General features: G+C 36.7%; 1 protein-coding gene across 1 annotated transcript in view; it reads left to right on the top strand.

Annotated features, from left to right (window-relative positions):
- Acss3 (acyl-CoA synthetase short chain family member 3) overlaps nt 1-13225 on the top strand; it is a 218460-nt gene that overhangs the window by 63750 nt on the left and 141485 nt on the right. The window lies entirely within an intron of this gene.

Here is a 13225-nt window from a genome sequence, read left to right on the forward strand (position 1 = left end):
GAGCAATATTAACTCAATTGTATACAGTTTTTATGGGAATTGTGACACATATATATTTACAATAAATTATTGGCATGTATGATGATCTGTGATTTGCTTTGTTTATTAATTAATGGTGTATGCATTATGTGTGTGCATTTTTCTTTTAAATCTATACAGAACCCTTGGTTGATTGATGGAAATATCATTGCAATAGATCCAGCCATGGCAGTGATCTCATGCTCTGTACCATGCCTGCAGAATTTTGCAAGTTCTCTATGAGCCTTTCACATGTATTGATTGACTTTCAGGATACATTTAGCCACAAAACCATAAAGGTTAACCCGAGCATAACCCAGAGCTGCAAAATATGGTTGGTATAGCCAGAATTGTTGTCATGTTTTCCTTGCTTTCGGTAGTTGTTGATGGAATTTGTTTCATTAGAATTTTAATTAATCATTGCACAATTGATGCAAATAATACATAGGTCCTGTTAGTGTCTTTTTAAAATTTTCTATTTGTTAAAATCCAAAAGAAAAATGTATTTTAAAACATCCAATTTTTCTTCAAAATTGTGGGACATATAAACATTGTATGATGAAAAAGGAATTTGTACATGAGATTGTTGTTTGACAAAGTTACTTTATTTTAATATGCAATTAATCATTTTAGCCTGAATATCTTCCTTTACATCATATGAATGTATATATATGTATATATGATGGATATATATATATATACATATATACATATATACATATATACATATATATATATATGGCTGGATGCATAGGATGATAAATAGAATAAAAACCACACCAACAAATCATCAAACTCAATTACTCAATTTGCAATACTAATCCAACACAATAAACATGTTTTGTTGGAACTGCATGAATGACTGCAACATGTATTATAGTGCTAAAACCCTAGAGCTTTGGTATTGGTGACATGCCCCCCATTAATGCCTCAATTCTCTTATCACCCATTGATCATTGGGGTTCCATATAACCTGTGATTACACAATGTACTGCCATGCCATCTTCCCTTCACTTAATATGCATGGAAATATTAAAATAAGTAGAGTGAATTTGCATTAATACCCAGAGATAATTCAGAATATGATACATATTAATTAAACCAAACCTTGTTCTCAAAATTAAAATGGTAAGGTTAAAACTTCTTATTTAAAAAAAAAAGTCTGTATTCTGAAAGCATCTCTAAAGACCCCTAATGACCCCAGTTAGAGAAGTGCTGAATTAAACAATTCATTGGATGAAGAGTCTAGGAATCTGGCTTTAGTTAGCAGCATAGGTTAAACATACAATTCAGTGTTCTCTATTAGATAGTGGAAGCAGTGTATGAAATAACTACAGAAATACAGCCATTAAAAATAAAAACAGTGGGCTAGAGAGATGGCTTAGCAGTTAAGGTGCTTACCTGTGAAGCCTAATGACCAAGGTTCAATTACCCAGTACCCATGTAAGCCAGATGCATAAGGTGACCCATGCATCTGGAGTTCATTTGCAGTGGCTAGAGGCCCTGGCATGTCCACTCTCTCTTTCTCTCTCTATCTTCCTGTTTAGCTCTCAAACAAATAAAATTTTAAAAAGAGTTTGCAAGCTCATTAGTATGGAAAGTATGTATACCAGTAATTAATAAAGATTTTAATTGGCAAAACAAGCAAGGGTGCTGTTTTCCTGGTGAACTGGATACTAGCACAAGCAGGAAGGAGATCAACACAGAGAAAAATCAACTCCTACCAAATCAGAGAGTCAGAGACCCAGAGGCCCCCAACACCTCATCGCTGAAGCAGACCAAAAATGAACCCAACCTGGCTCAGGGATATTTTGCGGAAGAGGGGGAAAGAATGTCAGAGCCACACGTTGGGTCATGATATGCAGAGACATTTATCTTATCCATAACTGTGGGCTAACTCCACAATGCATGACCCATATACCTCAACAAGGAGGGGCCAAGGGTGGGGGTAGGTCACGGTTGAGCCTAATAATGGTATCAAACTGACTGTATTTGCTGAATATAAAACTAATTAATAAAAAAAATTAATAAAGCTTTCTTGAAGTCTGGAATATTTTATTTTGAAATAAATCCTCTAGAAACTATTTAATAGGATTGTGTTTAAGAATTTGAGTACTTTTTATTGAATTTGTATTTTATTTCTCAATATATCCATGGATAGTACTTTATTAAGTGGTGTTTAGGTTACAATCAGACCACTAATCTGTTTAACCGATAACATAGCTAGAATACTGTGTATTGAGCTATGAAAAATAATTAGGTAAAGCCAGTAAGCTTACAGTAGTGATAAATAGGGAGGAAATGGAATGGGTACAATTTTTTGAAAATTTATTTTTATTTATATTTGAGAGAGAGAGATAGAGAAAGAGGGACAGAGGAAGGGAGGGAGAGAAAGAGAGAGTCTGGGCATGATGTAAGGGACTTCAGCTGCTGCAAACATACTCCATATGCATGCTCCACCTGTGCATCTGCCTTACATGGGTTCTGGGGAACTGAACCTGAGTCCTTTGGCTTTACAGGCAAGGACCTTCATCACTAAGCAGTCTCTCCGGCCCAGAATTTTAAATTCTTGGGAATCTTAGTACTGAAAATTCAAATTCAATGAGAGAGTGCTTTCTCGACTCCAATTACAGTTATTGTATTGGAGAATTAGAACTATGAAGTGCTGTACTTTTCAGAAATCCAGAATGTTTCTGAGTGTTTGTGTCATAAAAAGATGATAACTATTAGAGGACAGCTATGCTTAATCTGACTTAAACATTACAAGATACATCCAAGAACAGAAGTGTCACATGGAAGCCCAGAAGAATGTTGAAGTTTTATGTTTTTGTATATCAATTAAAATTAATTCAAAGCTGGGCATGGTGGCACATACCTTTACCCCAGCCCTTCGGAGGCAGAAGTAGGAGGATTGCCATGAGTTCAAGGACACCCTGAGACTACAGAGAAAATTCCAGGTCAGCCTGAGTTAGCATGAAACCCTACCTCAAAAAAAAAACAAAATAAAACAAAAATTCAAAATTAAACATGAAAATTATTTTAAAATTAATTCAAATAAAATATTTTATGGAATGAGTTTTTTAAATTCTTCAGTGACTGACATTTCAAGAATGCCCTAAATTTATTTCTCTTCTGCTAGTTTTATAACACTTTTCTTTAACACTTTATAATATGCTACTTCTGTAATTTCTTTCTTTCTTTGTTTCTTTGAGGTAAGGTATCACTGTAGTCTGGGCTGACCTGGAATTCACTATGTAGCCTCAGGCTGGCCTCAAACTCACAGCAATTCTCCTACCTCTGCCTCCCCAGTGCTGGTATTAAAGGCATGTGCCACAATGCCTGCCCCCCCCAAAAAATTTCTTTAACTAAGGCAGCTAACATACTGTTACCATGAATTCCAAAAGTGAGTGTTTCCTTTCATTTTATTTATTTATTTATTTTTAAGAGAGAGAGAGAGAGAGAGAGAGAGAGAGAGAGAGAGAGAGAGAGGGGCAAGGCCTCTAGCCACTCCAGACACATGTACCACCTATACCTCTGGCTTATGTGGGTAGTGGGGAATCAAACCTGGGTCCTTAGGTTTTGCTGGCAAGCACCTTAACTGCTTAGCCATCCCTCCAACCCTCCTTTCATTTTCATTTTGTCCTATCTGGTATTCTTTTTTTTTTAAATTTTTTATTTATTTATTTGAGAGCGACAGACACAGAGAGAAAGACAGATAGAGGGAGAGAGAGAGAATGGGCGCGCCAGGGCTTCCAGCCTCTGCAAACGAACTCCAGACGCGTGCGCCCCCTTGTGCATCTGGCTAACGTGGGACCTGGGGAACCGAGCCTTGAACCGTGGTCCTTAGGCTGCCCAGGCAAGCGCTTAACCGCTAAGCCATCTCTCCAGCCCCTATCTGGTATTCTTGAAAATACAGTCCTCACAACCCCCTTGCCTTCACTTTTATTCCTTCTTGCTGAATGTTATCTAATTCTCCCTTGTAACACCCTCTCTCCCTGTCTCTTCAATGCTTACTCTTCTAGGCATTCCTTCATTGGCTCTACATATTTTTCCAGAGAATTGTTACCTGATCCAGAGGCCTCTATTGTCAAACATGTGAGGGTTATTCCAAGGGACAACAACTGTTTTTAAATGTTTATTATTGTTATTGTTATTATTATTATTATCATCATCATCATCATCAAGATGTTTTGTATGGATACATCATGTGTTAGTACCCTCTTTTTCATTGTCCCTACCTCCATTCTGTTGGGAATGCTCATCAGTGGGGTTGCAGGTATTCCCCATAGGGTTGTAGTTTATGTGTTATAGGAATAGCAGTCAGTTATTTTGTGAGGAGGGAATACCTCTGGGCATGTTGTCTCAACCTATGGCTCTTACAGTCTTTCTGCCCTCTCTTCCACAAAATTCCCTGCACTGTGGTAAGTGAGTTTTAAATCTACTTCAGTGATAAACTCTTAGAAGCCTCAGGATCTCTGTTTTGGTAGGTGTTGAGTATCCTCAGGGTCTGTCTCCTTCACCCTGGTGCTGATTAGGAACAGAGTGGAAGCAGCACTCTTGCTAGTTTCCCCGTTCCTCTGTGGTTTCAGCTGTGGCTTGGCTGAACTGCGAGGGGTAGTTTATCTCCTCTGGTCTCGCCACCTTCTGAAAAAGAACAGATTCCGCAATGGAAAGTGAAGCCAGCATCATTTAAATAGGATAAGCATTATTTATTTAGGGAGATTTTGATGTATATAAACCCTCTTTTAGCCAAAGACTAGTAAGAGCTTGACACTGGAGAGCATAATCTTTGTCTCTATAGGATTCTGATCTGGTTCACAATTCCAAATATGGGTTCCTTTACACTGAGCAAATCTCTTAGCCAATTATAAAGCTACTGGTTATTCACCAAGGCTGCCATGGTTGCCCTGGTATTTACATTGTGTCAGGGTGTTTGCTTCTGAGTAGCTTAGACCTCTGGTTACTCAGAATGTTGTTGGCCATTTTCCCGCAGTAGCTCATGTAGTGCTTTCCAGCACTCTACACACTGTCTGGGGAGTGCTTTTCTTCTAAATTCCAGCCAGGTCTCTCCATGCTCTGTGTCAGCAGCATATGGTGGCCTAAAACTCAGGGTGATCTCCTACCGCTGCCTCCAGAGTGCTAGGATTAAAGGTATGCAACACCATGCTTGGCTGAGTTTCAGGTCTTATACTGAGGTCTTTAATCCATCTGGACTTGATTTTTTGTGTATGGAGAGATGATTGGGTCTATTTTCATTTTTGTACATATGGTCATCCAATTGTCCAACAACATTTGTTGAAGATGCTCTTTCCCCCAGTCTACATTATTGGCACCTTTGTCAAAGATCAAGTAGCTGTAGTTATTTGACCTAAGGTCTGAGTTTTAAATTCTATTCCATTGGTATCTGTTTTTCTTCTTATGCTGGTACAATGCTGTGTTACTATGGCTTTGTAATATAGCTTTAGATTGGGTATGGTGATACCTCCAGAGAGATGTTTTTTTTTTTTTTTTGTTGTTGTTTTTTTTTTCTACTCCTGGGGATATGTTTAGATATCTGAGGCCTGCTACTATTACCTATGAAGTTTGAGATCATTTTTTCCATCTCTGTGAACAATGATACTGCTTTTTTTTTTTCTTTTTTTTTTTCCGGAGGTAGTGTCTCACTCTAGTCCAGGCTGACCTGAAATTCACTATGTTGTCTCAGGGTGGCCTTGAACTCAAGGGGATCCTTTTACCTTTGCCTCACGAGTGCTGGGAATAAAGGCATGTGTCTGCTCTGATGCTGGCATTTTTATTGGTATTGTATTAAATCTGCATATTGCTTTTGGTAGAATTGCCATTTTCACAATGTTATTTCTACTTTTCCAGTTGCATGGGAGGTCTTTCCATCTTCTCAAATCCTCCTCTATTTCTTTCTTGAGGTTTTTTTTTTTGTCGTTGTTATTATTTTGTTTGCATTTTATAGGACTTTCACTTCCTTGATTAGTGTTATTCCAAGGTATTTTTTTGTTGCTGTTGAAAATAGGACAGCTTCACTGATTCATATCTCTGTATATTTGTCCTTTGCATATAGAAAGGCTGCTGATTTTGTTCATCGACTTTGTATCCTGCCACATTACTGAAGGAATTAATCACCTTTAGAAGTTTTGAAATGTAGACTTTCAGGTCCCTTACGTATAGGGTCATGTCTGCAAATAACTTGACAAGAATTTTTTTTTTTTTTTAATCATCACCCCACATCTTTCTCCAGATGTTGAGATTCATTTGTAGGACAGTTGAGTAGGTAATTGACACTTGGTTGTCCATCTGCACTAAACATGTCCAAATTTACAAGTCTTCCTCTTTTTTTGTTTTGTCAAATCCTTTTGGAACCAGTACCTAAACCTACAGACTTGGTCCCAGCTTCAGCTTCCTTTCCTTCTCATTTCTTATACTCTATCCATGAGTCATTGGTATCTACTCTACACAGAATGTTTCTCTGCAATTTATTTTTATCTCTATTTCACAGCTCTAATTAATGAACACAGTTTGAGAATCTAGAAAATGTTTATTTCTAAGCATTTTTCAATTATTTTATCTCTGTTGGTTCAAATATGCAATGTCTCAAAAAGGCCATGTGTTAAAGGACTCAGTTGCAAGATGCTGGAGCCCTTTTGAGTGTGGGAAGATCATCAAGTTCTTTGGAATGTTCCCTTGCAAGGGAATATTGTATTCTCATGTTTTTCTGTCTCTGTGTTTCCTGGCTGGAGAAAAAAAAACAAAACAAAACCAAAAACAACCAACCTTCAAATCTACCACATTCCCCAAACAAGATGTGCTGCATTGGTTAGAGACCCAAAGCCACAGAGTTACTTGATTATGGCCTGGAAATGCCAAAACTCTGAGGCAAGAAAAATATTTTTTTCTGTATAGGTTCAATTCCATAGTTATTTTGTCATAGTTACTTGAAGCTAATACAACATTTCTCTTAGGACAATTCTTAACTCAGTGAGTCTTCACAAGTTTGTATTTCTGAAATTAACTTTCTTCTTGTCTTTCCAACCCATCTCACACCTTCTTTGTCCTTGAATTTTTTTTTTTTAATTGCCATACCCATTTGGGACTGCCATTTATTTCTCTGTGGCAGGTGATGCATATTATAAGGATTTTGGCAGAAATTGTCAAGTGAATAAAAGCAGGGACAAGTTATAATTACCCAATTATTAATGCTTAGAGTAGAGAGATATCCAAATCGTTAAAAGTTTAGAGACTTGTGAATTATTCTGTTTACATGCCTGCTTGCTATTGCACATGTTGTTATTATGGTGTGTGTTAATGATAGGTATTAATTACGTCATCCTTTCTTTAGACCTTGGACTTCTCTTTGATATAGGATTACTTTCTCTGTCAATAATGGTCTATTATGTACAAGTACTTTTTCAAATTAACAGGATGTTCTTTTCAAGTTGTGATACATTCTAAAGCTATGTTCATAAATTTCAATATATGAATATTAAATACATGGAAATATATTCCTTTCCAAGGTTATGAATGCATTCATATGCAGAAATATTAGATTGAACTAATTTTCTGTGAAATATAGTATGAGAATCACATTAGTGTTCAAAGCACACAGATTATTGAAATTGAAGTTATTTCAAGCTTGAACTAAGTTTATTAAATAATTCTTCATTACACTTTGCTTGCAAATACATAGCCTGATAATGGCCAAATGTTGATTGAAACCCATATGTGAAGAAAGTGGAAATGAGAAAAATTATTATTCTAAGTAATGATATTCACTTATTTTGGAGAAAATTCTTTTAAAAGAAAAAAAAAATGTGCTAGGAAATGTTTCCCAGGCAGTCAGGTAACTGTTTCATATGTAAGGTAATATTTGGTGTTTTCCTCCAATATTTAGCATTATTTTTTCAAAGTTTATTTCATTTTATTTATTTATTTGAGAGAGAAAGGGGAAAGAGAGAGAGAGAGAGAGAGGGGGGGGGAGAGGGAAAGGGAAAGAGAGAGAGAATGGGCAAACCAGGGCCTTCAGCTATAGCAAATAAACTCCAGATGCATGTGCCGCCTTGTGAATCAGGCTTACATTGGTCTTGGGGGAATAACCTATGTTCTTTGGTTTTGCAGGCAAGCACCTTAACCACTAAGCAATCATTCTAGCCTTATATGTCATATTTTAAGGTTTAGACTAACTTATTTTTATTGGTATTTACCTGTGTACATAGATTACACCTGGCCAAAAATATTTATATGGAATTAATAAAATTGTGTGTCTGTGTATGTATGACTACATGATCAAGGATCAGTATGTTTATGAATGATTTTCTAAAGTCAATATTAATTTTTAAAAAATTAACATTCATTTTATGAGTTTACATTTCAGACTTTTACTTGTATCTAATGTGACTTATTATGTTATCTATGTGACATATAAAACATATGTGAATGCCATTTTACATATAATAAATTTTTATTTCTGTTTTTTGTCCATGGCCTGCAAGTCTTCTACCACTGAACTACCCTTCATATTTTTTCTTTATTTTCCTTTCCTTTCTTTTTTTTTTTAATGGTTATTAACATTTAATTATTTGAAAAAATTTACCTTTGACTTCAAATTTCTTTGGTTTAAAGAACAAACATGTTCATCCCCCCCACACACCAAACATTTGATCAAAGTATGGGCCACATAGCAGATAGCAGATCTGAATTCCAGCCCCACGTTGTGAGCAGAGAGCAGCTTGAACTCTGGAGGTTGGTGCTTGCTTGTGGTGTTGGTGTAAGTTGTTTCTCTCTGCTTGGATTGATGAAAGGGAGCCAGCTTCTTGTGCCACTAATGGAACTTCCGCTGGGTCTATAAGCCTGCCTGACACAATTCCCTTTCCTCCCATAAGCTGTGTCTGGTTGGACATTTATCCCAGCAATGTGGAGCTCATTGCAACCAATAGGATTTATATTGTCTTTTGTGTCAGAAGGAAAGTCAGTTTTGGTAGTCTGTCTCTGATATAAATTTATTAAAGAGATGGTAAGTTAAAAACTTTTTGAATTGCAAAAATGAATATGAATTGGGTGACTGCCTAATGATTTACCATTTTTCCTAAGTTGAATAACTATAGATTAAAATATTTATCTTTGGATGAAAGAAATTATAAATAGGGGCTGGAGAGATGGCTTAGGGTTTAAGTCATTTGCCTGTAAAGCCAAAGGATCCTGGTTCAAGTCTTTAGGACCCACGTAAGCCAGATGTACAAGGGGGCACATGCAGCTGGAATTTGTTTGCAGTGGCTGGAGGCCCTGATACACCCATTCTCTCTCTTTCTCTTTCTTTCTCTCTCTCAAATAAATAAAATATTTTTAAAAAAGAAATTATAAATATACATTTAGACATCAATGATAGAATAATATGACATTGAATAAAAATAACATATATCTCATTTTCTTTAACAATTTGAAGTTGATAAAAAATTCAGAGTCCTGATCATAAAGTTGTATTATTAAATGCTTCTTGTCTAGATGTTTCAATAGCACTGTGTTTGTGCAATTATATGCCCTTAGGAGACTAGGATTTCCAGAATTTTTTCACCTTAATGCTTTGTATTACTATACCTATGTTTTAAATTCCTTTATGTCAATGTGAGACAAGATTAATCACTTTAGATTAAATATTAACAGAAAATATTTTAAAATTACATATTCTCAAACAATTGAATGTTAAATTGATGCCCACTTACTTTTCATTGTTTTTGATCAATATTATGCTTTCATAAGCTATTTCATAAGCAACAATACAAATATATGTTCCCATAAATGTTCTCACTGTTAGATTTTGTGGTTGGGATAGAGACACTGAGAGAAATCATTTTCTTAAGTTTAAGAGTTTATGGTAAGGGGCAGTAAAGAGAAGGGGACACACAGAGAGAAACAGGAGTAGAAGATAAAGATGGAAGTGGGGAAGAAAGGGGAAATGAGAGGGAAATTTATAGAATAGGAAGAGAGAGGGCATGCACCATACCAAAGGAAAGACAACAACAACAACAACAAAAAATACAAGGGTTACGGTGCTTGCCTGCAAAGCCAATAAACACGGGTTCAGTTCCCCAGGACCTATCTTAAGCCAGATGCACAAGGTGGCTCATGCATTTGGAGTTTGTTTACAGTGACTGGAGGCCCTGGTGTGCCCATTCTCTCCCTCCCTCTGCCTCTCTCCCCGTCTTTCTCTCTGTCAAATAAATATATTAAAGAAAAAAAGTAAGAGAAGTCCAAAGAGAGGGGAACTGTTCTTGGCTATGGATTATATACTGAGGGGGTGTTCTCAATTAATATTATAGGAAGTAGTTGCAAAGTCACAGACCTAGTGTAGCCTGGCCAGGTAGTAGGAGGGAGAAAGGGGCTTGGATAGAGAGCTCTTGGATTCACATTTGCAAACATGGCTACCTACTTCAATTTAAAATTACAATGGAAAATTTAATTAGAGTGACATTTGGCTAGGAAGCCACTAAAATCCCTCCATGTTGTTCATGTAAAACTCTTGTTTTTAGACCAACTCTGGTGTTTGGGTGTCAAAATATGAAGTAGCTAGCTGCAACAGGAAGGCAAAGTGTGTCCATCTTCTTGTTAAACATAAGTGCTTCAGTCTAATTGAAACGTTTTCAAGGCGTTGATTGACAACTCAGGTGTTTTCAGAAGCCCAGCTCATAATATAAGTGGGAGTTGTAAGTAGATTATAGAAAAATTAGTTGCTGTTATATGTAATATTTCCTTTGTAATTATGGAACAATGCAGTAAGCACACAGCATAAAATATACTTTATTTAGATGTATAAAAGGATATCTTAGGGCTGGAGAGATGGCTTAGTGGTTAAGACACTTGTTTGCAATGCCACAGGACCCAGGTTTGACTTCCTAAGACCCAGTAAGCCAGATGTGCAAGGTGAAACTTGAGTCTGGAGGCCCTTGTTTGTCCATTCACTTCCTCCCTCCCTCACTCTCCTCTCTCAAATAAGAATAAAATATTTAGAAAGAATATATTTTAATTTCTATGACATGATAGATGTCCCCAGGAATGCTGAGTTCCATGATAAACTTCTCTGAGGACCCTCATATTCAATTGATTTCTGTCCTTCATGAACCAGGCTTGGTACTGTTAGACTTTCCTAATTGTCAACAAACCCAAATAATACACATTTGTGTAGTATCCATTTCTTGCTATGGTATAAAATATCTGAAGCTAGGTACTTGATATAGAAAAGGACTTCACATATCTTGCAGTTTGGAAGTACAAGAGTGCAGCATAACCATGCTTAGTTATCTTTTTTGCTACATCACTACTTGATGGATGGCATCATGCCAGGAGTTTGTGTGTGTGAGAGAAAGATCACATGGCAAACCAGGAGCCTGAAGATCTAGGGGACAGGTGAAGTCTTTTATAACAACCTTTCCCACAGGAAGCAACTTGGGTGCCATGAGAACTACTGTATTCAACTTGGGCCCAATGAAAACCACACAAATCACTGCCAGCAGGGATACCTACAAGAACTTTGCCCTTTGACAGACCTCACCTCTTAAAAATCCCTCCACCTTGCCACATCACCATGCTGAGACCAAATCTCCAGCACACACAAGTCATGTCTGAGCAAGATCATCTATGAAGCTGATCAAATTTAAGATTTCAACTTTATTCTTTGTAAGATTGTTATTATATAGCTGCAACTTAAATACATACTGAGGCCATGTTTGGATGACTTTTTATTTTAAGGTCTAAGTTTCAAGAAAGACATTTTAAATCTTTTGATCTGTTGTCTTTCAGAGATGAGGAAGCTCTACGTGTCTTACCGCAGCATTGTAAGACTGGAAAATAAAGTTATTGTGTTACTGCTGGATGAAGTCCTGTTTGAAGAAAAAAAATCAATAATGATTACTATTCAAAATGTTAATATTAAAGTTGTGAATAGTCATGTTTCTCTCAGCTGCACACTAACAGGAATATTGAGTATTGCCTTGCCATTGTACAGGTGCTTTCTGCAAGCAGTGAACAATGAGATGTTTGGCTATCATTTTCCCAGTGTTTATTTTCCCTCTTGAACTTCATATAGAATTTAAGTCTGTGGTCTCTGTTTCCTTCAGGTATTTTTCTTGGAACTTTCTGCTGGGCTTCACTGAATTACCGAGCTTAAAGTATGGGAGGAATAAAGCCCTAAGATTTTTTTTTTTTCCTTTCTCTTTCACCAGTGTCTTAACCTTGAGCACATCTTCCCTCATCCACACAGACAAAATAACTAAAGTGATAGAGGAAACATGGCCAGCATTAATAATTCTTTGAACTTTTGATAGGAAAAGTAGTGGAAAAATAAAAATGACCACAAATAGCTATGTGGCCTCATTCCTTATATGAAGCCATCTCTGTTCATTTTTTTTCAAGCCATCATATTCAAAGGCCAGCTATAGCTCTGGCAATTGCCCACTGGGTCTCCATACACACTTCAGCTCTCTGACCTGTTCTGCAGCTCACTCCTCACTCATTTCTATTCTAGTCTCCTAGTGCTCTTTCTGTTCCTTGAAACTAGTGCCCCAAACTAGTATCCAAGCATTTCTCTTTTTTCTTATCCATGTGCTACCATGACTGTAGTAATATATCCACACATACCCACTTAATACTCGACCTTCCACAGATTTTCGCCAAAATATCACTTTCTTATAATTGTCTCCCCTGATTTTTCCATTGAAGGTCACAATTGCCTGCCCATGTACTCCAAATCTCTTCTGCTCTATTCACCTTTGGATAGGATTGATGACTTTAAAGCATGAGATATAACACATAGTATTACTATGCTTTTTGTTTATTTTAAGTATTACTTCTGCAAAAATAAGTTCCTATAGGATACAGATTATTTACTGATCGATCAAACATTAGTATGTGTGAAGGAGAGAGAGAGAGAGAGAGAGAGAGAGAGAGAGAGAGAGAGAGAGAGAGAGAGAGAGAGAGATAGGGAGAGAGAAGAGAGAAGAGAGAAGAGAGATACGAGAAGTAGCTACTTTTTTCTTATGGTATATTTTTAAAGTGATCGAACGTTGAACTAAGTCTGGTCATACTTCCGAAAGCCTGCCATAGTTGGCTATGGCAATGTTTCCTTTCAACAAATTATATTAAGTGTGGGCTTATGATATATTTTGCTTGTTTCTACTAGAAATTACAAAACAACATGTTAAGAAAACAG

This window comes from Jaculus jaculus, chromosome 6 (assembly GCF_020740685.1).
Source record: "Jaculus jaculus isolate mJacJac1 chromosome 6, mJacJac1.mat.Y.cur, whole genome shotgun sequence".
Lineage (NCBI taxonomy): Eukaryota > Metazoa > Chordata > Mammalia > Rodentia > Dipodidae > Jaculus > Jaculus jaculus.